Genomic DNA, 22,461 nt, shown 5'->3' with positions numbered 1-22,461 from the left:
AAGAACCAATTGCCACTGACCAGAGTCAGTTACCAGAGGACAGGGATTGAAGTTCTTGAATGAAAAGCAGCACTTGTGCCTAATAAACACAGAGAATACTGCAGAAAGCCAACAGGTCGAGCAGCATCTGTGGAAAGGTAAACAGAGCTGACGTTGTGAGTCTGATACGTTGTTTGTTCAGAACCCGAGTTTCCTGCATGGCAATCAATTCCCAGACATGAGAAAACGGGTCTTTATTGAGACGGGTTTTGTGAAGATTGAGCGATAATGCAACCAACAGGAAGTTATTTAAAATCGCCAGTGAAGAAAGCATAGCCAGCAGGTTAACACCCTGGGCGGGGAGCCCCAAATGATCTCTACGCCAACACCTTAAGTGTTCGGCCACAACTACACGCCCAAAGTTGAGGTCTAAACTTTCTCATGGAATAGTTCTAACAGGAAAGGTGAGTATTGGGCTTGTCCTGTCCGCGCCATAGTCCCAACGTTTCCTGTTCCCCTGGATTTGATCAGGACAGAGGAGGCTGATGGGAGATCGAATTGAACTACACACCTTGATGAAAGATAGAGCGGGTGGGAAGGATCTATTCCCATGCGTAGAGAGATTAATAATCAGGGCCGAAAATAAGGAGCCACTTCAAGAAATTTGGGGTTCATTCAGCAAAGCTAATGTAGAACTGTTCACAGAAAATTGTGATGAAAGTCTCTCGAGTTATTTTGATGAGAAGTGTTGATGATGCTAATACAATCGATAGGATGAACGTAGATTGGTCAATGTATTTGGTGACAGTTCTGTTCTAGCCCTGTGAGCGAAACCTGGATCTGAAGGAGTAGAAGGGACATTAACAACATCGATCTGAAATTGGACACGTGACAAGGAACAGAGCCATCATTAACAGTTGGCTTTTGAACTGGAGAGGGTTTCTCGTGAAATTAGCTTGAGGCTTGAGGTATGCAAGGTCAAGATAATTTAGGTAAAACATGGAAACACTATCCTCATTAGCAGACAGTGAAAGGATTACAAGACACAAATTAAACATTTTCGACAAGTGATACAGGGGACTGGGAAGATAAGTATTAGAAACTGGCAACAACAAAGTTCTGCAGCACAACACTGACATTCAAAGACCGAAAACATCCAGGTCCTGATTAATCAGATGGCATTGTGGTGCTATTCTGCAAAACATCTACTTGCAATGTCCTACAAAAGAGTGACAAAACCCATCGCTGTCAGCCTAGGATAGAAAATCCGAAGGGATGAACGTTTGCTGATTTTCTGAAGATTCACAGAGCTTAGAAGGGGTTTTGGTGATTGTTTCTTTTCCACTCCCAGGAGCCGCAGTGGTTGAGGCGTTGAGTTGGGGAGAATAAGATGTGCCCGTAAACAGCGTGTGGGGCTATTTCAGCTTCCCCTCATCTGACTGCGCTGTGAGTTGACTCAGATGTTCTCAGGGACATTTACTGACGCGAGACAGTGTAAGGATTCTCATTCCCGCAGATCGGGAATTCAAACCGTATGCCGGCTTCAGGACAATGAGAAAGATTAATTGGGGTGTGTGAAGAAGCTGTGAGCTGCATTTCAAACAGGTAGGTGGAGTTTGGTGCGCCAGTCTCTGTGCGCATCCAACGCCACCATGCTGCAGAGTTCTGACGCCAACACGGACATGCGCAGCAATGGGAACATTCACAAGGTGAACAACCAAATATAATCACCGTCACTGATTCCCTTCCACAGGCCCAACTTTGTGAAGCAGTATCTTTCACTGGCAAAGGAAACGCCTTTTTCCACAGGTACCTGCTTCATTTCGATCACGATTTCAAGCCCCTCACTCTTCTAGTCTCATTTCCAAACACTTTGCTCATAGCCTCCAAAGAAGCTCTGAGGGTATCTGCTTGTTCCACCCGAACAGGCAGTGGGTTGCAGATTCCCACCAGTCCCAATTTGAGTGAAATGTTTTTCCCCCTCCACTGATTTGAATCTTAAAGAAGAAGCGGGGGAGCAAACTCCCTTTCTTTTCGACGACACTTCTCATTTTGTACTCGGCAGGGTTCACACCTGCGTGGGGAAGCCGCAATGGATTTCAAGTCCATCGCATCAACCACTCGGCCCACGATTCAGTACCACACTGACAGTTTGACTTCCCAGGTCTGTCTGCCTGTGGAGCTGAGAAAGAGTGAATCATCGCAGAGTTTGTTTGACTCCAATCACTTCGCAGTGATTCGAAAGGGTTAAATATCTGCACATGGTGTTTGCAGATATTTCGGTGTTTCTCCCGAAAAGATGAAATGAACTTTCAGTGAGAAATTGCAGGAGGAATTCAGCAGGGCAGGCAACATCTGTGGAAAGAGAATCAGAGGCAACATTTCAGAATTTTGTTTGCTCCGACGGGTACTGTCAAACCTGTTGATTTTCTGTTTGGGTCTCGTCTTCTCAGCATACGCAGTCCCTTAGGTAAGACATGAAGTCAACTCGCAACCCCCCTGTGTGGAGAAGATTTCCGTTTGGGGAACATTCTCCTGACCCCATTAAAAGCGCACAGCTTCGAAGCCAAAGGAGAGCAGCGAACACACCGCCCCTGGGTGGGCTCGAACCACCAACCTTTCGGTTAACAGCCGAATGCGCTGACCAATTGCGCCACAGAGACAGGTGCAGATGGGGGCGGCACCATCGCTTAGTGATTTTATAATTCAGCCTCCCCGCCAAGAATTACAATTGTCGTCTATCAGTTTAACTTTTCCATAATCAAGCCTGGGAGATGCATTCTGGAGATACCGGGGGCTGTCTGCAGACACATCCATGTCACGAGGAACGAGCTTTCTTACTCCGGGGCCGTCGCCCTTCGAGCCTTTCAGTGTTTTGCCTGTTCCCGAGTTCTCTCATTGGCTCGGAGGCGAGAAGGGGTTTGAATTCCTGATGTACACGAACGACAATTCTTTCAATGTCTCAGATCAGTTCGTGTGCCGAGAACATCAGAATCAACCTCCCGGCCTCTTCAACAAGGGGACGGTGTCTGGACTGTCGGACAGGTCATCTTTCATTCTCCTCCAAATCCGCTTCCCAGAGTGTTTCTAAAGGTTCACAAAGCTGGAGACTGGGATTTCTGTTTTGCTTCATGAACATTTGAACATTTTTCCATTTCCTAACTGACAATATTTTGCCAAAATCTCTTCCCAATTGTACGCCTTGTCTCATGTCCAGGGATGAGGAATTTCCATTTTGGGGAGACATTCCCAATGTTGAGAATGTTCGCTTTGGAGCAAACAAGGATAACTGGAGATTTCCTGGGGCTGTTGGTCATGATGGGAGAAGAAGCGTTGGGAATGGGCAGATTAATGATCAGAAGAACCAATTGCCACTGACCAGAGTCAGTTACCAGAGGACAGGGATTGAAGTTCTTGAATGAAAAGCAGCACTTGTGCCTAATAAACACAGAGAATACTGCAGAAAGCCAACAGGTCGAGCAGCATCTGTGGAAAGGTAAACAGAGCTGACGTTGTGAGTCTGATACGTTGTTTGTTCAGAACCCGAGTTTCCTGCATGGCAATCAATTCCCAGACATGAGAAAACGGGTCTTTATTGAGACGGGTTTTGTGAAGATTGAGCGATAATGCAACCAACAGGAAGTTATTTAAAATCGCCAGTGAAGAAAGCATAGCCAGCAGGTTAACACCCTGGGCGGGGAGCCCCAAATGATCTCTACGCCAACACCTTAAGTGTTCGGCCACAACTACACGCCCAAAGTTGAGGTCTAAACTTTCTCATGGAATAGTTCTAACAGGAAAGGTGAGTATTGGGCTTGTCCTGTCCGCGCCATAGTCCCAACGTTTCCTGTTCCCCTGGATTTGATCAGGACAGAGGAGGCTGATGGGAGATCGAATTGAACTACACACATTGATGAGAGATAGAGCGGGTGGGAAGGATCCATTCCCATGCGTAGAGAGATTAATAATCAGGGCCGAAAATAAGGAGCCACTTCAAGAAATTTGGGGTTCATTCAGCAAAGCTAATGTAGAACTGTTCACAGAAAATTGTGATGAAAGTCTCTCGAGTTATTTTGATGAGAAGTGTTGATGATGCTAATACAATCGATAGGATGAACGTAGATTGGTCAATGTATTTGGTGACAGTTCTGTTCTAGCCCTGTGAGCGAAACCTGGATCTGAAGGAGTAGAAGGGACATTAACAACATCGATCTGAAATTGGACACGTGACAAGGAACAGAGCCATCATTAACAGTTGGCTTTTGAACTGGAGAGGGTTTCTCGTGAAATTAGCTTGAGGCTTGAGGTATGCAAGGTCAAGATAATTTAGGTAAAACATGGAAACACTATCCTCATTAGCAGACAGTGAAAGGATTACAAGACACAAATTAAACATTTTCGACAAGTGATACAGGGGACTGGGAAGATAAGTATTAGAAACTGGCAACAACAAAGTTCTGCAGCACAACACTGACATTCAAAGACCGAAAACATCCAGGTCCTGATTAATCAGATGGCATTGTGGTGCTATTCTGCAAAACATCTACTTGCAATGTCCTACAAAAGAGTGACAAAACCCATCGCTGTCAGCCTAGGATAGAAAATCCGAAGGGATGAACGTTTGCTGATTTTCTGAAGATTCACAGAGCTTAGAAGGGGTTTTGGTGATTGTTTCTTTTCCACTCCCAGGAGCCGCAGTGGTTGAGGCGTTGAGTTGGGGAGAATAAGATGTGCCCGTAAACAGCGTGTGGGGCTATTTCAGCTTCCCCTCATCTGACTGCGCTGTGAGTTGACTCAGATGTTCTCAGGGACATTTACTGACGCGAGACAGTGTAAGGATTCTCATTCCCGCAGATCGGGAATTCAAACCGTATGCCGGCTTCAGGACAATGAGAAAGATTAATTGGGGTGTGTGAAGAAGCTGTGAGCTGCATTTCAAACAGGTAGGTGGAGTTTGGTGCGCCAGTCCCTGTGCGCATCCAACGCCACCATGCTGCAGAGTTCTGACGCCAACACGGACATGCGCAGCAATGGGAACATTCACAAGGTGAACAACCAAATATAATCACCGTCACTGATTCCCTTCCACAGGCCCAACTTTGTGAAGCAGTATCTTTCACTGGCAAAGGAAACGCCTTTGTCCACAGGTACCTGCTTCATTTCGATCACGATTTCAAGCCCCTCACTCTTCTAGTCTCATTTCCAAACACTTTGCTCATAGCCTCCAAAGAAGCTCTGAGGGTATCTGCTTGTTCCACCCGAACAGGCAGTGGGTTGCAGATTCCCACCAGTCCCAATTTGAGTGAAATGTTTTTCCCCCTCCACTGATTTGAATCTTAAAGAAGAAGCGGGGGAGCAAACTCCCTTTCTTTTCGACGACACTTCTCATTTTGTACTCGGCAGGGTTCACACCTGCGTGGGGAAGCCGCAATGGATTTCAAGTCCATCGCATCAACCACTCGGCCCACGATTCAGTACCACACTGACAGTTTGACTTCCCAGGTCTGTCTGCCTGTGGAGCTGAGAAAGAGTGAATCATCGCAGAGTTTGTTTGACTCCAATCACTTCGCAGTGATTCCAAAGGGTTAAATATCTGCACATGGTGTTTGCAGATATTTCGGTGTTTCTCCCGAAAAGATGAAATGAACTTTCAGTGAGAAATTGCAGGAGGAATTCAGCAGGGCAGGCAACATCTGTGGAAAGAGAATCAGAGGCAACATTTCAGAATTTTGTTTGCTCCGACGGGTACTGTCAAACCTGTTGATTTTCTGTTTGGGTCTCGTCTTCTCAGCATACGCAGTCCCTTAGGTAAGACATGAAGTCAACTCGCAACCCCCCTGTGTGGAGAAGATTTCCGTTTGGGGAACATTCTCCTGACCCCATTAAAAGCGCACAGCTTCGAAGCCAAAGGAGAGCAGCGAACACACCGCCCCTGGGTGGGCTCGAACCACCAACCTTTCGGTTAACAGCCGAACGCGCTGACCAATTGCGCCACAGAGACAGGTGCAGATGGGGGCGGCACCATCGCTTAGTGATTTTATAATTCAGCCTCCCCGCCAAGAATTACAATTGTCGTCTATCAGTTTAACTTTTCCATAATCAAGCCTGGGAGATGCATTCTGGAGATACCGGGGGCTGTCTGCAGACACATCCATGTCACGAGGAACTAGCTTTCTTACTCCGGGGCCGTCGCCCTTCGAGCCTTTCAGTGTTTTGCCTGTTCCCGAGTTCTCTCATTGGCTCGGAGGCGAGAAGGGGTTTGAATTCCTGATGTTCACGAACGACAATTCTTTCAATGTCTCAGATCAGTTCGTGTGCCGAGAACATCAGAATCAACCTCCCGGCCTCTTCAACAAGGGGACGGTGTCTGGACTGTCGGACAGGTCATCTTTCATTCTCCTCCAAATCCGCTTCCCAAAGTGTTTCTAAAGGTTCACAAAGCTGGAGACTGGGATTTCTGTTTTGCTTCATGAACATTTGAACATTTTTCCATTTCCTAACTGACAATATTTTGCCAAAATCTCTTCCCAATTGTACACCTTGTCTCATGTCCAGGGATGAGGAATTTCCATTTTGGGGAGACATTCCCAATGTTGAGAATGTTCGCTTTGGAGCAAACAAGGATAACTGGAGATTTCCTGGGGCTGTTGGTAATGATGGGAGAAGAAGCGGTGGGAATGGGCAGATTAATGATCAGAAGAACCAATTGCCACTGACCAGAGTCAGTTACCAGAGGACAGGGATTGAAGTTCTTGAATGAAAAGCAGCACTTGTGCCTAATAAACACAGAGAATACTGCAGAAAGCCAACAGGTCGAGCAGCATCTGTGGAAAGGTAAACAGAGCTGACGTTGTGAGTCTGATACGTTGTTTGTTCAGAACCCGAGTTTCCTGCATGGCAATCAATTCCCAGACATGAGAAAACGGGTCTTTATTGAGACGGGTTTTGTGAAGATTGAGCGATAATGCAACCAACAGGAAGTTATTTAAAATCGCCAGTGAAGAAAGCATAGCCAGCAGGTTAACACCCTGGGCGGGGAGCCCCAAATGATCTCTACGCCAACACCTTAAGTGTTCGGCCACAACTACACGCCCAAAGTTGAGGTCTAAACTTTCTCATGGAATAGTTCTAACAGGAAAGGTGAGTATTGGGCTTGTCCTGTCCGCGCCATAGTCCCAACGTTTCCTGTTCCCCTGGATTTGATCAGGACAGAGGAGGCTGATGGGAGATCGAATTGAACTACACACCTTGATGAAAGATAGAGCGGGTGGGAAGGATCCATTCCCATGCGTAGAGAGATTAATAATCAGGGCCGAAAATAAGGAGCCACTTCAAGAAATTTGGGGTTCATTCAGCAAAGCTAATGTAGAACTGTTCACAGAAAATTGTGATGAAAGTCTCTCGAGTTATTTTGATGAGAAGTGTTGATGATGCTAATACAATCGATAGGATGAACGTAGATTGGTCAATGTATTTGGTGACAGTTCTGTTCTAGCCCTGTGAGCGAAACCTGGATCTGAAGGAGTAGAAGGGACATTAACAACATCGATCTGAAATTGGACACGTGACAAGGAACAGAGCCATCATTAACAGTTGGCTTTTGAACTGGAGAGGGTTTCTCGTGAAATTAGCTTGAGGCTTGAGGTATGCAAGGTCAAGATAATTTAGGTAAAACATGGAAACACTATCCTCATTAGCAGACAGTGAAAGGATTACAAGACACAAATTAAACATTTTCGACAAGTGATACAGGGGACTGGGAAGATAAGTATTAGAAACTGGCAACAACAAAGTTCTGCAGCACAACACTGACATTCAAAGACCGAAAACATCCAGGTCCTGATTAATCAGATGGCATTGTGGTGCTATTCTGCAAAACATCTACTTGCAATGTCCTACAAAAGAGTGACAAAACCCATCGCTGTCAGCCTAGGATAGAAAATCCGAAGGGATGAACGTTTGCTGATTTTCTGAAGATTCACAGAGCTTAGAAGGGGTTTTGGTGATTGTTTCTTTTCCACTCCCAGGAGCCGCAGTGGTTGAGGCGTTGAGTTGGGGAGAATAAGATGTGCCCGTAAACAGCGTGTGGGGCTATTTCAGCTTCCCCTCATCTGACTGCGCTGTGAGTTGACTCAGATGTTCTCAGGGACATTTACTGACGCGAGACAGTGTAAGGATTCTCATTCCCGTAGATCGGGAATTCAAACCGTATGCCGGCTTCAGGACAATGAGAAAGATTAATTGGGGTGTGTGAAGAAGCTGTGAGCTGCATTTCAAACAGGTAGGTGGAGTTTGGTGCGCCAGTCTCTGTGCGCATCCAACGCCACCATGCTGCAGAGTTCTGACGCCAACACGGACATGCGCAGCAATGGGAACATTCACAAGGTGAACAACCAAATATAATCACCGTCACTGATTCCCTTCCACAGGCCCAACTTTGTGAAGCAGTATCTTTCACTGGCAAAGGAAACGCCTTTTTCCACAGGTACCTGCTTCATTTCGATCACGATTTCAAGCCCCTCACTCTTCTAGTCTCATTTCCAAACACTTTGCTCATAGCCTCCAAAGAAGCTCTGAGGGTATCTGCTTGTTCCACCCGAACAGGCAGTGGGTTGCAGATTCCCACCAGTCCCAATTTGAGTGAAATGTTTTTCCCCCTCCACTGATTTGAATCTTAAAGAAGAAGCGGGGGAGCAAACTCCCTTTCTTTTCGACGACACTTCTCATTTTGTACTCGGCAGGGTTCACACCTGCGTGGGGAAGCCGCAATGGATTTCAAGTCCATCGCATCAACCACTCGGCCCACGATTCAGTACCACACTGACAGTTTGACTTCCCAGGTCTGTCTGCCTGTGGAGCTGAGAAAGAGTGAATCATCGCAGAGTTTGTTTGACTCCAATCACTTCGCAGTGATTCGAAAGGGTTAAATATCTGCACATGGTGTTTGCAGATATTTCGGTGTTTCTCCCGAAAAGATGAAATGAACTTTCAGTGAGAAATTGCAGGAGGAATTCAGCAGGGCAGGCAACATCTGTGGAAAGAGAATCAGAGGCAACATTTCAGAATTTTGTTTGCTCCGACGGGTACTGTCAAACCTGTTGATTTTCTGTTTGGGTCTCGTCTTCTCAGCATACGCAGTCCCTTAGGTAAGACATGAAGTCAACTCGCAACCCCCCTGTGTGGAGAAGATTTCCGTTTGGGGAACATTCTCCTGACCCCATTAAAAGCGCACAGCTTCGAAGCCAAAGGAGAGCAGCGAACACACCGCCCCTGGGTGGGCTCGAACCACCAACCTTTCGGTTAACAGCCGAATGCGCTGACCAATTGCGCCACAGAGACAGGTGCAGATGGGGGCGGCACCATCGCTTAGTGATTTTATAATTCAGCCTCCCCGCCAAGAATTACAATTGTCGTCTATCAGTTTAACTTTTCCATAATCAAGCCTGGGAGATGCATTCTGGAGATACCGGGGGCTGTCTGCAGACACATCCATGTCACGAGGAACGAGCTTTCTTACTCCGGGGCCGTCGCCCTTCGAGCCTTTCAGTGTTTTGCCTGTTCCCGAGTTCTCTCATTGGCTCGGAGGCGAGAAGGGGTTTGAATTCCTGATGTACACGAACGACAATTCTTTCAATGTCTCAGATCAGTTCGTGTGCCGAGAACATCAGAATCAACCTCCCGGCCTCTTCAACAAGGGGACGGTGTCTGGACTGTCGGACAGGTCATCTTTCATTCTCCTCCAAATCCGCTTCCCAAAGTGTTTCTAAAGGTTCACAAAGCTGGAGACTGGGATTTCTGTTTTGCTTCATGAACATTTGAACATTTTTCCATTTCCTAACTGACAATATTTTGCCAAAATCTCTTCCCAATTGTACGCCTTGTCTCATGTCCAGGGATGAGGAATTTCCATTTTGGGGAGACATTCCCAATGTTGAGAATGTTCGCTTTGGAGCAAACAAGGATAACTGGAGATTTCCTGGGGCTGTTGGTCATGATGGGAGAAGAAGCGTTGGGAATGGGCAGATTAATGATCAGAAGAACCAATTGCCACTGACCAGAGTCAGTTACCAGAGGACAGGGATTGAAGTTCTTGAATGAAAAGCAGCACTTGTGCCTAATAAACACAGAGAATACTGCAGAAAGCCAACAGGTCGAGCAGCATCTGTGGAAAGGTAAACAGAGCTGACGTTGTGAGTCTGATACGTTGTTTGTTCAGAACCCGAGTTTCCTGCATGGCAATCAATTCCCAGACATGAGAAAACGGGTCTTTATTGAGACGGGTTTTGTGAAGATTGAGCGATAATGCAACCAACAGGAAGTTATTTAAAATCGCCAGTGAAGAAAGCATAGCCAGCAGGTTAACACCCTGGGCGGGGAGCCCCAAATGATCTCTACGCCAACACCTTAAGTGTTCGGCCACAACTACACGCCCAAAGTTGAGGTCTAAACTTTCTCATGGAATAGTTCTAACAGGAAAGGTGAGTATTGGGCTTGTCCTGTCCGCGCCATAGTCCCAACGTTTCCTGTTCCCCTGGATTTGATCAGGACAGAGGAGGCTGATGGGAGATCGAATTGAACTACACACATTGATGAGAGATAGAGCGGGTGGGAAGGATCCATTCCCATGCGTAGAGAGATTAATAATCAGGGCCGAAAATAAGGAGCCACTTCAAGAAATTTGGGGTTCATTCAGCAAAGCTAATGTAGAACTGTTCACAGAAAATTGTGATGAAAGTCTCTCGAGTTATTTTGATGAGAAGTGTTGATGATGCTAATACAATCGATAGGATGAACGTAGATTGGTCAATGTATTTGGTGACAGTTCTGTTCTAGCCCTGTGAGCGAAACCTGGATCTGAAGGAGTAGAAGGGACATTAACAACATCGATCTGAAATTGGACACGTGACAAGGAACAGAGCCATCATTAACAGTTGGCTTTTGAACTGGAGAGGGTTTCTCGTGAAATTAGCTTGAGGCTTGAGGTATGCAAGGTCAAGATAATTTAGGTAAAACATGGAAACACTATCCTCATTAGCAGACAGTGAAAGGATTACAAGACACAAATTAAACATTTTCGACAAGTGATACAGGGGACTGGGAAGATAAGTATTAGAAACTGGCAACAACAAAGTTCTGCAGCACAACACTGACATTCAAAGACCGAAAACATCCAGGTCCTGATTAATCAGATGGCATTGTGGTGCTATTCTGCAAAACATCTACTTGCAATGTCCTACAAAAGAGTGACAAAACCCATCGCTGTCAGCCTAGGATAGAAAATCCGAAGGGATGAACGTTTGCTGATTTTCTGAAGATTCACAGAGCTTAGAAGGGGTTTTGGTGATTGTTTCTTTTCCACTCCCAGGAGCCGCAGTGGTTGAGGCGTTGAGTTGGGGAGAATAAGATGTGCCCGTAAACAGCGTGTGGGGCTATTTCAGCTTCCCCTCATCTGACTGCGCTGTGAGTTGACTCAGATGTTCTCAGGGACATTTACTGACGCGAGACAGTGTAAGGATTCTCATTCCCGCAGATCGGGAATTCAAACCGTATGCCGGCTTCAGGACAATGAGAAAGATTAATTGGGGTGTGTGAAGAAGCTGTGAGCTGCATTTCAAACAGGTAGGTGGAGTTTGGTGCGCCAGTCCCTGTGCGCATCCAACGCCACCATGCTGCAGAGTTCTGACGCCAACACGGACATGCGCAGCAATGGGAACATTCACAAGGTGAACAACCAAATATAATCACCGTCACTGATTCCCTTCCACAGGCCCAACTTTGTGAAGCAGTATCTTTCACTGGCAAAGGAAACGCCTTTGTCCACAGGTACCTGCTTCATTTCGATCACGATTTCAAGCCCCTCACTCTTCTAGTCTCATTTCCAAACACTTTGCTCATAGCCTCCAAAGAAGCTCTGAGGGTATCTGCTTGTTCCACCCGAACAGGCAGTGGGTTGCAGATTCCCACCAGTCCCAATTTGAGTGAAATGTTTTTCCCCCTCCACTGATTTGAATCTTAAAGAAGAAGCGGGGGAGCAAACTCCCTTTCTTTTCGACAACACTTCTCATTTTGTACTCGGCAGGGTTCACACCTGCGTGGGGAAGCCGCAATGGATTTCAAGTCCATCGCATCAACCACTCGGCCCACGATTCAGTACCACACTGACAGTTTGACTTCCCAGGTCTGTCTGCCTGTGGAGCTGAGAAAGAGTGAATCATCGCAGAGTTTGTTTGACTCCAATCACTTCGCAGTGATTCGAAAGGGTTAAATATCTGCACATGGTGTTTGCAGATATTTCGGTGTTTCTCCCGAAAAGATGAAATGAACTTTCAGTGAGAAATTGCAGGAGGAATTCAGCAGGGCAGGCAACATCTGTGGAAAGAGAATCAGAGGCAACATTTCAGAATTTTGTTTGCTCCGACGGGTACTGTCAAACCTGTTGATTTTCTGTTTGGGTCTCGTCTTCTCAGCATACGCAGTCCCTTAGGTAAGACATGAAGTCAACTCGCAACCCCCCTGTGTGGAGAAGATTTCCGTTTGGGGAACATTCTCCTGACCCCATTAAAAGCGCACAGCTTCGAAGCCAAAGGAGAGCAGCGAACACACCGCCCCTGGGTGGGCTCGAACCACCAACCTTTCGGTTAACAGCCGAACTCGCTGACCAATTGCGCCACAGAGACAGGTGCAGATGGGGGCGGCACCATCGCTTAGTGATTTTATAATTCAGCCTCCCCGCCAAGAATTACAATTGTCGTCTATCAGTTTAACTTTTCCATAATCAAGCCTGGGAGATGCATTCTGGAGATACCGGGGGCTGTCTGCAGACACATCCATGTCACGAGGAACTAGCTTTCTTACTCCGGGGCCGTCGCCCTTCGAGCCTTTCAGTGTTTTGCCTGTTCCCGAGTTCTCTCATTGGCTCGGAGGCGAGAAGGGGTTTGAATTCCTGATGTTCACGAACGACAATTCTTTCAATGTCTCAGATCAGTTCGTGTGCCGAGAACATCAGAATCAACCTCCCGGCCTCTTCAACAAGGGGACGGTGTCTGGACTGTCGGACAGGTCATCTTTCATTCTCCTCCAAATCCGCTTCCCAAAGTGTTTCTAAAGGTTCACAAAGCTGGAGACTGGGATTTCTGTTTTGCTTCATGAACATTTGAACATTTTTCCATTTCCTAACTGACAATATTTTGCCAAAATCTCTTCCCAATTGTACGCCTTGTCTCATGTCCAGGGATGAGGAATTTCCATTTTGGGGAGACATTCCCAATGTTGAGAATGTTCGCTTTGGAGCAAACAAGGATAACTGGAGATTTCCTGGGGCTGTTGGTCATGATGGGAGAAGAAGCGTTGGGAATGGGCAGATTAATGATCAGAAGAACCAATTGCCACTGACCAGAGTCAGTTACCAGAGGACAGGGATTGAAGTTCTTGAATGAAAAGCAGCACTTGTGCCTAATAAACACAGAGAATACTGCAGAAAGCCAACAGGTCGAGCAGCATCTGTGGAAAGGTAAACAGAGCTGACGTTGTGAGTCTGATACGTTGTTTGTTCAGAACCCGAGTTTCCTGCATGGCAATCAATTCCCAGACATGAGAAAACGGGTCTTTATTGAGACGGGTTTTGTGAAGATTGAGCGATAATGCAACCAACAGGAAGTTATTTAAAATCGCCAGTGAAGAAAGCATAGCCAGCAGGTTACCACCCTGGGCGGGGAGCCCCAAATGATCTCTACGCCAACACCTTAAGTGTTCGGCCACAACGACACGCCCAAAGTTGAGGTCTAAACTTTCTCATGGAATAGTTCTAAAAGGAAAGGTGAGTATTGGGCTTGTCCTGTCCGCGCCATAGTCCCAACGTTTCCTGTTCCCCTGGATTTGATCAGGACAGAGGAGGCTGATGGGAGATCGAATTGAACTACACACATTGATGAGAGATAGAGCGGGTGGGAAGGATCCATTCCCATGCGGAGAGAGATTAATAATCAGGGCCGAAAATAAGGAGCCGCTTCAAGAAATTTGGGGTTCATTCAGCAAAGCTAATGTATGACTGTTCACAGAAAATTGTGATGAAAGTCTCTCGAGTTATTTTGATGAGAAGTGTTGATGATGCTAATACAATCGATAGGATGAACGTAGATTGGTCAATGTATTTGGTGACAGTTCTGTTCTAGCCCTGTGAGCGAAACCTGGATCCGAAGGAGTAGAAGGGACATTAACAACATCGATCTGAAATTGGACACGTGACAAGGAACAGAGCCATCATTAACAGTTGGCTTTTGAACTGGAGAGGGTTTCTCGTGAAATTAGCTTGAGGCTTGAGGTATGCAAGGTCAAGATAATTTAGGTAAAACATGGAAACACTATCCTCATTAGCAGACAGTGAAAGGATTACAAGACACAAATTAAACATTTTCGACAAGTGATACAGGGGACTGGGAAGATAAGTATTAGAAACTGGCAACAACAAAGTTCTGCAGCACAACACTGACATTCAAAGACCGAAAACATCCAGGTCCTGATTAATCAGATGGCATTGTGGTGCTATTCTGCAAAACATCTACTTGCAATGTCCTACAAAAGAGTGACAAAACCCATCGCTGTCAGCCTAGGATAGAAAATCCGAAGGGATGAACGTTTGCTGATTTTCTGAAGATTCACAGAGCTTAGAAGGGGTTTTGGTGATTGTTTCTTTTCCACTGCCAGGAGCCGCAGTGGTTGAGGCGTTGAGTTGGGGAGAATAACATGTGCCCGTGAACAGCGTGTGGGGCTATTTCAGCTTCCCCTCATCTGACTGCGCTGTGAGTTGACTCAGATGTTCTCAGGGACATTTACTGACGCGAGACAGTGTAAGGATTCTCATTCCCGCAGGTCGGGAATTCAAACCGTACGCCGGCTTCAGAACAATGAGAAAGATTAATTGAGGTGTGTGAACAAGCTGTGAGCTGCATTTCAAACAGGTAGGTGGAGTTTGGTGCGCCAGTCCCTGTGCGCATCTAACGCCAACATGCTGCAGAGTTCTGACGCCAACACGGACATGCGCAGCAATGGGAACATTCACAAGGTGAACAACCAAAGATAATCACCGTCACTGATTCCCTTCCACAGGCCCAACTTTGTGAAGCAGTATCTTTCACTGGCAAAGGAAACGCCTTTGTCCACAGGTGCCTGCTTCATTTCGATCACGATTACAAGCTCGTCTGTCTTCTAGTCTCATTTCCAAACACTTTGCTCATAGCCTCCAAAGAAGCTCTGAGGGTATCTGCTTGTTCCACCCGAACAGGCAGTGGGTTTCACATTCCCACCAGTCCCAATTTGAGTGAAATATTTTCCCCCCTCCACTGATTTGAATCTTAAAGAAGAAGCGGGGGAGCAAACTCCCTTTTTTTTCGACGACACTTCTCATTTTGTACTCGGCAGGGTTCACACCTGCGTTGGGAAGCCGCAATGGATTTCAAGTCCATCGCATTAACCACTCAGCCCACGAATACAGAACCACACTTACAGTTTCCTTCCCCTTGTCTGTCTGCCTGTGGAGCTGAGAAAGAGTGCATCATCGCAGAGTTTGTTTGACTCCAATCACGTCACAGTAATTCGAAAGGGTTATATATCTGCATACGGCGACTCCAGTTGTTTCATCCCAAAAGATGAAATGAACTTTCAGTAAAAAACAAAACTAGAAATTGCAGGAGAAACTGAGAAGGTCAGGCAACGTCTGTGGAAAGAGAATCAGCGACAACATTTCAGAATTTTGTTTTCTCTGACAGGTACTGTCAAACCTACCGAGTTTCTCTTTTGGTCTCGGCTTCTCAGCAGACGCAGTCCCTTACGTGAGACATTCATTCAATTCAGAAACCCCTTTGTGGAGAAGATTTCCGTTTGGGGAACATTTTCCTGACCCCATTAAAAGCGCACAGCTTCAGCGTAAGGGCATGTGTGAGCTTGTGGCGCAACGGTAGCGCGTCTGACTCGAGATCCGAAAGTTGCATGTTTGAATCTCAAATGGCTCCATAACGTCGACTCCTTACGTTTCAAATCACGAAAGGAGTCCGTTAACTCCGTGTATCGTTTGGCCAAGTCTTGCCGTTTGCGTATAATGAATCTGCCTCTTTGTCAGTTTGGGATTTACTGACCCCAACCAGTCCCTTTTCAAAAGCGTTCTTCCTAATGTCACTTTTGTTTCTTTTCCTCATGACTTTTAAACTCTGCCGAATCGTTGTCGATCCTTTCAGACGTGGGAACATTTTGACGGCATTACTTTCTCTGTCTAGACTTTGCATGACTTGAAAAGCTTCAATCGGGCCAGATTTCAAACTTCTGTACTCCGAAGAGAGTTCTCCCAAATTTCCAATCGACCCTCATCGCTGACATCCCTCAAACACTGCACCACTCACGTCAACCTCTTCAACGCTATCTCCAATCATTTCACTTCGCTGCTTTCTGTCCCATTGGTTCTCCAGGGAGCCCAACCTCGTTTTACGAAGGTGCTTTTTGAGGAAATTAAACAGCACTTTCGCACAAGTCATGAAACGCGGTCTCCTCCGGGATTTGAATCCGGGATCTCTCGAACGCCTGCGTCAATGAATACCCAAAGCAAAAATCACACCCCGACACCAACGAGCCACACGGCTAGCGCGCTGGCGCCCCTGCCCCCACCCTACCTCTTGAACCAGCTGAGTCTTGCTCAGAGGAAAGTCCAGTTGACATTGAACAGGCTGGGGCTGTTTTCTCTGGAACGTCGGAGGTTGAAGGGTGACTTTATGGAGGTTTATAAAATTATGAGGGGCATGGATAGGATAAATAGGCAAAGCCTTTTCCCTGGGGTCGGGGAGTCAAGAACGAGAGGGCATAGGTTTAGGGTGAGAGGAGAAAGATATAAAAGATATCTAAGGGGCAACCTTTTCACGCAGAGGGTGGTGCGTGTATGGAATGAGCTGCCAGAGAAAGTGGCGGAGACTGGTACAATTGCAACATTTCAGAAGCGTTTGGATGGATATATGAATAGGAAGGGTTTGGAGGTATATGGGCCAGGTGCTGGCAGGTGGGACTAGATTGGGGTGGGATTGGGGTCGGCATGGACGGGTTGGACCGAAGGGTCTGTTTCCATGCTGTACATCTCTATGACTGTATGAACAGCTGCTTCTCATTCCGTCTCTCTGCTGCCGTTTGCCCGTCCCCAGGAACCGGGCCCTCTCTACTGCCAGAAGATTAACCCGTTTTCTGTCTCAACTTTTCTCTGACACCGGAGTGACCAGTGACAAGTATTGCCCTCCTCAACATCGGGAACAGAGAACAGGAGAAGACCCCGCAGACCTCCACGGGTGTGGCATCTCAACTCTGCATACTGGGCCTGTGTATCAATATTGACGTCGAAGTTTTTTGGGAAGCAGATGAGAAGGCGAGGTGCACAACAGTGCGCCGTTATACGGGAAAGCTGCTAAACTCGACATTGAGTGAATAGGGAAGATGGTTTCCCTTCTGGGTTATGCTCCCATCGCGCACCGGCAGACATATCGGTGACGAACAAATATTAACTCTGTCTAAATTGCCACATTCTGTTTTTACGAACCGTGATTTCACTCAGAAGCACAATTTACCTGCTCCCTCCTGGATATCCTTCCAGGTGAAGCAGCTCTTTACCTGCACATTTGCTGCTACCTCGTCTACTGCATTCGCTCGTCCTCGTGACTTTAAATCTCTGCCGAATCACTATAGATCATTTCAGGCATGGGAGCATTGTCACAGCATTATTTCCTGTTTCTCGGCCTCTACTGACTTGGAAAACTTCGGTTCTCCGAGGAGAGCTGGCCCAATATTTCAATTTACCTTTATTGCTGACATTCCGCAAACACCGCACCACTCACGTCAACCTGTTCAACGCGATCTCCAACCATTTCACTTCCCTGTTTTCTGCCTCATTCGTATTCGTGGCAGCCCAACCTCGTTTCACGAAGGTGCTTTTTGAGAAAACTAATGGGGCATTTTTGCCCAAATCAAGTTAAGCGACGCAGCCTCGTCTGGGATGTGAATCCAGGACCGCACACAAGTCTGCACTGTTAAAGACTCTACCTGGGAACATGCCCCGAGACCAACAAGCCAAAGAGTGGTTCATTCCTCATCCACCACACTCCTCTTGAGCTCGCTGAGACTTGCTTAGTGTCAAATACATTTGACATTGTTCGAAGAATTGCAAGTGACAAAGAGTTTCCAGAACAGCTGCTTCTCATTCTGTCTCCCTGCTGCTGTTTGTCCCGTCCCCAGGAATCGGACTCCCTCCACTGTTTCGAAACTTTTCTCTGACACCAGAATAGCCAGTGACAAGCATTGCCCTCCTCAACATAGGATACAGAGAACAGGAGACCACTCAGAGGTTGTCACCTTAACTGTACACATTGGGCCAGTATATCATTGTGAAATATTTATGTCGAAGCTCTTTTGGGAAGCGGAGGCAAGGTGCAGAACAGAGCGCCATTATACGGGAAAGCTGCTAAAGACGACGTTGAATGAATAGGAGAGAATGGTCTCTCCTTTGGGTTCTGGTTCCAACACGCACGCGTTGTGCCATTCTCTTGCATTGCTCGGCAGTTTTTCCACAGAAGTATTCAGCTTTTCATCTGGCGTGTGGCAGGCACGTTTGAGAATGAGGTCAGAAGATCTTCACTGCTGTCGTGTCATATGCTGTTGTGCAGACATATCGTCGATGTGCAAAAATAAACTCAGTCTAAATACCCACATTCTGTTTTTCGAACTGTGATTTCGCTCAGAATCACTAATTTTCAAAACTCGCTATATTCAAACTTTAACAAAGTGCTCATAGAAACGATTAGTGAACACCTGGAAGAAATTCTTCCAAACTTACCTGGGGAATTTCGCTTTGAGGGGTCTTGAACTTTGTGGAAGGAAGGGAAATTTGCCTCGAGGCTGTTTAATGTGGAGATGTGTTCTCCATGTAAACTGGTCGTAGTTGACCATCCCAGTGCTTCCCGATGCAGGGCTGCCTGACCCCCAGGGAGGTTTACTTGAAGCAACTGGAGAGAATCCAGAGAGGGAGCAGATTCTGCAAAGGTGCTCAAATACTTTCTATCTCTCTTTTAGGTCTTTTCCTCGTGTATTCCTTCAGTTTAGCACGTATGCAGTTTGCACCCTGGAAAATGATTGCTTTTTTCCTCATGTTCACAATTAAATGTGTAGTTTCGCTTGGAACTGATCCGCATTGACAGGATTGGCATATTGATATATATATATATATGTACACGTATTTAGTTTAAGATTAGATTATATTTGAATGAAGTTTTCCTCTAAACACACCTAAGCCTATCTGGCTGCATGAGGGATTTCAGGTTTCTGTGTGCTGGGTATTATGTGATAAGCAGGCATCTGGCAAACTACAGGAACTGTCACCTATGTTATGTTCGTTTAAGTATACTGACAATGACCACTTATTTTGTGACTTTTTTTTGCAGGAAGACGTGCCGAAAGAAATCTGAAAACAAATGATACATCAACTTCTGACAGAGCCGCTTGATTCATTGGGACTTCAATATCAGCAGCCATTCCAATCAAGAAGACATGGTTGCTTTTGTTTGCTTGAGAGATTTTGGACACTGGTGCGGCAGGAAGAATACTGAGACACCGAGTGAGGGAGATTCAGTGCGCTGACTGTGAAAAGTGCTTTACACCATTTACTCAGCTTGGGGGTATCAAAGTCTCATCCCTGACAGTGGGGATAGACTATGTCCCCGTTCTGATTGTAATTTCAAACCCAGACCAACACAAGGAAAGCTCCCCCAATGGGAAACTGTGGAAATGTGGGGACTGAGGGAAAGGATTCCCTTCCCCATCCGTGTTGGAAACCCACAGACGTAATCACAGCGGGGAGAGGCCATTCACCTGCTCGGTGTGCAGGAAGGGCTTCATTCGGATCAGCCAAATGGAGACGCACGAGTGGGTCCACAAGTGAGAGAAGCCATTCACGTGCCCCATGTACGGAAGGGGGTTCACTCAGTCAGCTGCACTGCTGACCCACCAGTGGGTCCACACCCACTAATACATTGAAGAAACCTGTTAAGTCTTTCATCTTTTAAAATAGGTTCCAGATTTCGGTTCATTAATCTGTAAATCCCAGAACTTCTTTTTAGTAATATTCTCCAGGTAACTTAATGTTTTATAAAGGGAGGTGACACCTGAGTTCAGATAACGCATGAAAGCTGTGAGTTTAGAGTCGTTCTGTATCACAGTCTTGAGTCAGACTTTTTCTATTTCCAAACATACAATCCTGCAAATGCAATTCACCCCAAAGACTTCTATGTGTGACTGCATTCATGAGACAGAGCGTCTGAGTGTGTCTGTGTGTGTGTGCATGCTGGGTAAAGTGTGCGTGTAATGGTGTATAATTGTGTGAGAAGGTGTGTGCATGGATGAGAGTGTGAGGGGTGTATCCATGTGTGTCTGAGAGAGACCCCTGTCTATCAGAGAGGGTCTGCACGACCGTGTGAGGACTTGTGTGTGTGTGTGTGTGTGTGTGTGTGTGTGTGTGTGTGTATGAGAGAGAAGAGAGAAGAGAGAGAGAGAGAGACAGATTCAGAGAGAGAGATAGGGTTTGTGTGTATTGTGGAGCTGGTTCTCCTGTAGTGAGACATGAATCCAAGGTTTCAGCTGAGGTCATTCTCGTGTGTTCCAAACTTGTTATTAGCCTCTGCTCGGCCACTAGAAATGATTAAGCAGTTAAGCAGTTTCACAACACACACTAGAGAGGGCAAGGTGAAGGGCTGATGTCTGAAACGTTGACTCCCCTGCTCCTTGGATGCTGCCTGACCTGCTGTGCTTTTTCAACACAACACTCTCGACTCTGATCTCCGGCATCTGCATTTCTCACTTTCTCCTCATGGGCGAGGTGGGACTTGTCTTTTATTCACTCATTCACTCTTACAGCCTGTCCTTGGTTGTGGCCCAACTGTGCATCCTGAAGAAGGGCTTATGCCCGAAACGTCGATTCTCCTGTTCCTTGGATGCTTCCTGACCTGCTGCGCCTTTCCAGCAACACAATTTCAGCTCTGATCTCCAGTATTTGCAGTCCTCACTTTCTACTCAGAGAATAGGGCCCGTCAAAGATCAGAAAGGCGGTCTTTGTGTGGAGCCACAGAAAATGGGGGACATACTAAATGAATACTTTGCATCAGTATTTACTGTGGACAAGGATATGGAAGATATAGACTGAAGGGAAATAGATGGTGACACCTTGCAAAAAGTTCAGATTACAGAGGAAGAAGTGCTGGATGTCTTGAAACGGTTAAAGATGGATAAATCCCCAGGACCTGATCAGGTGTAACCAAGAACTCTGTGGGAAGCTAGAGAAGTGATTGCTGGGCCTCTTGCTGAGTTATTTGTATCATCAATAGTCACAGGTGAGGTGCCGGAAGACTGGAGGTTGGCAAATGTGGTGCCACTGTTTAAGAAGGGCGGTAAAGACAGTACAGGGGACCATAGACCGGTGAGCCTGACCACGGTGGTGGCCAAGTTGTTGGAGGGAATCCTGAGGGGCAGGATGTACATGTATTTGGAAAGGCAAGGACTGATTCGGGATAGTCAACATGGCTTTGTGCATTGGAATTCATGTCTCAGAAACTTGATTGAGTTTTTTGAAGAAGTAACAAAGAAGATTGATGAGGGCAGAGCAGTAGATGTGATCTATATGGACTTCAGTAAGGCGTTCGACAAGGTTCCCCATGGGAGATTGATTAGCAAGGTTAGATCTCAGGGAGAACTAGCCATTTGGATACAGAACTGGCTCAAAGGTAGAAGGCAGAGGTTGGTGGTGGAGGGCAGTTTTTCCGGCTGGAGGCCTGTGACCAGTGGAGTGCCACAAGGATCAGTGCTAGGCCCTCTACTTTTTGTCATTTACGTAAATGATTTGGATGCGACCATAAAAGGGACTGTTAGTAAGTTTTCAGATGACACCAAAATTGGAGCTGTTGTGGACAGCAAAGAGGGTTACCTCAGATGACAACAGGATCTGGACCAGATGGGCCAAGGAGCTGAGAAGTGGCAGATGGAGTTTAATTCAGATAAATGTGAGGTGCTGCATTTTGGGAAAGCAAATCTTAGCAGGACTTCTACAATTAATCATAAGCTCCTAGGGAGTGTTGCTGAACAAAGAGACCTTGGAGTGCAGGTTCATAGCTCCTGAACATTGGAGTCGCAGGTAGATAGGATAGTGAAGAAGGCGTTTGGTATGCTTTCCTTTATTGGTCAGTGTATTGAGTACAGCATTTGGGCGGTCATGTTGCGGCTGTACAGGACATTGGTTCGGCCGCTGTTGGAATATTGCGTGCAATTCTGGTCTCCTTCCAATTGGAAAGATGTCGTGAAACTTGAAAGGGTTCAGAAAAGATTTACAAGGATGTTGAGGGTTGGAGGATCTGAGCGAGAGGGAGAGGCTGAACAGGCTGGGACTGTTTTCCCTGGCGCATCAGAGACTGAGGGGTG

At 46.5% G+C, this 22,461-nt stretch overlaps 4 non-coding genes across 4 annotated transcripts; all 4 read right to left on the bottom strand.

The window, feature by feature from the left end:
• Window positions 1-2,568: 2,568 nt before the first annotated feature.
• trnan-guu (transfer RNA asparagine (anticodon GUU)) lies at window positions 2,569-2,642 on the bottom strand. Its single transcript has one exon. It is a non-coding gene; the product is annotated as a tRNA-Asn (tRNA).
• A 3,264-nt stretch (window positions 2,643-5,906) lies between these two features.
• Window positions 5,907-5,980, bottom strand: trnan-guu (transfer RNA asparagine (anticodon GUU)). Its single transcript has one exon. It is a non-coding gene; the product is annotated as a tRNA-Asn (tRNA).
• A 3,264-nt stretch (window positions 5,981-9,244) lies between these two features.
• On the bottom strand, window positions 9,245-9,318 carry trnan-guu (transfer RNA asparagine (anticodon GUU)). The gene has a single exon. It is a non-coding gene; the product is annotated as a tRNA-Asn (tRNA).
• A 3,264-nt stretch (window positions 9,319-12,582) lies between these two features.
• trnan-guu (transfer RNA asparagine (anticodon GUU)) lies at window positions 12,583-12,656 on the bottom strand. The gene has a single exon. It is a non-coding gene; the product is annotated as a tRNA-Asn (tRNA).
• Between the last annotated feature and the right edge of the window lie 9,805 nt (window positions 12,657-22,461).

The sequence above is a fragment of the Chiloscyllium punctatum genome, chromosome 36 (genome assembly GCF_047496795.1).
Source record: "Chiloscyllium punctatum isolate Juve2018m chromosome 36, sChiPun1.3, whole genome shotgun sequence".
Taxonomy (NCBI): domain Eukaryota; kingdom Metazoa; phylum Chordata; class Chondrichthyes; order Orectolobiformes; family Hemiscylliidae; genus Chiloscyllium; species Chiloscyllium punctatum.
The sequence above is the reverse complement of the archived record's forward strand: the minus strand, read 5'-3'. Positions and strand labels throughout refer to the sequence as shown.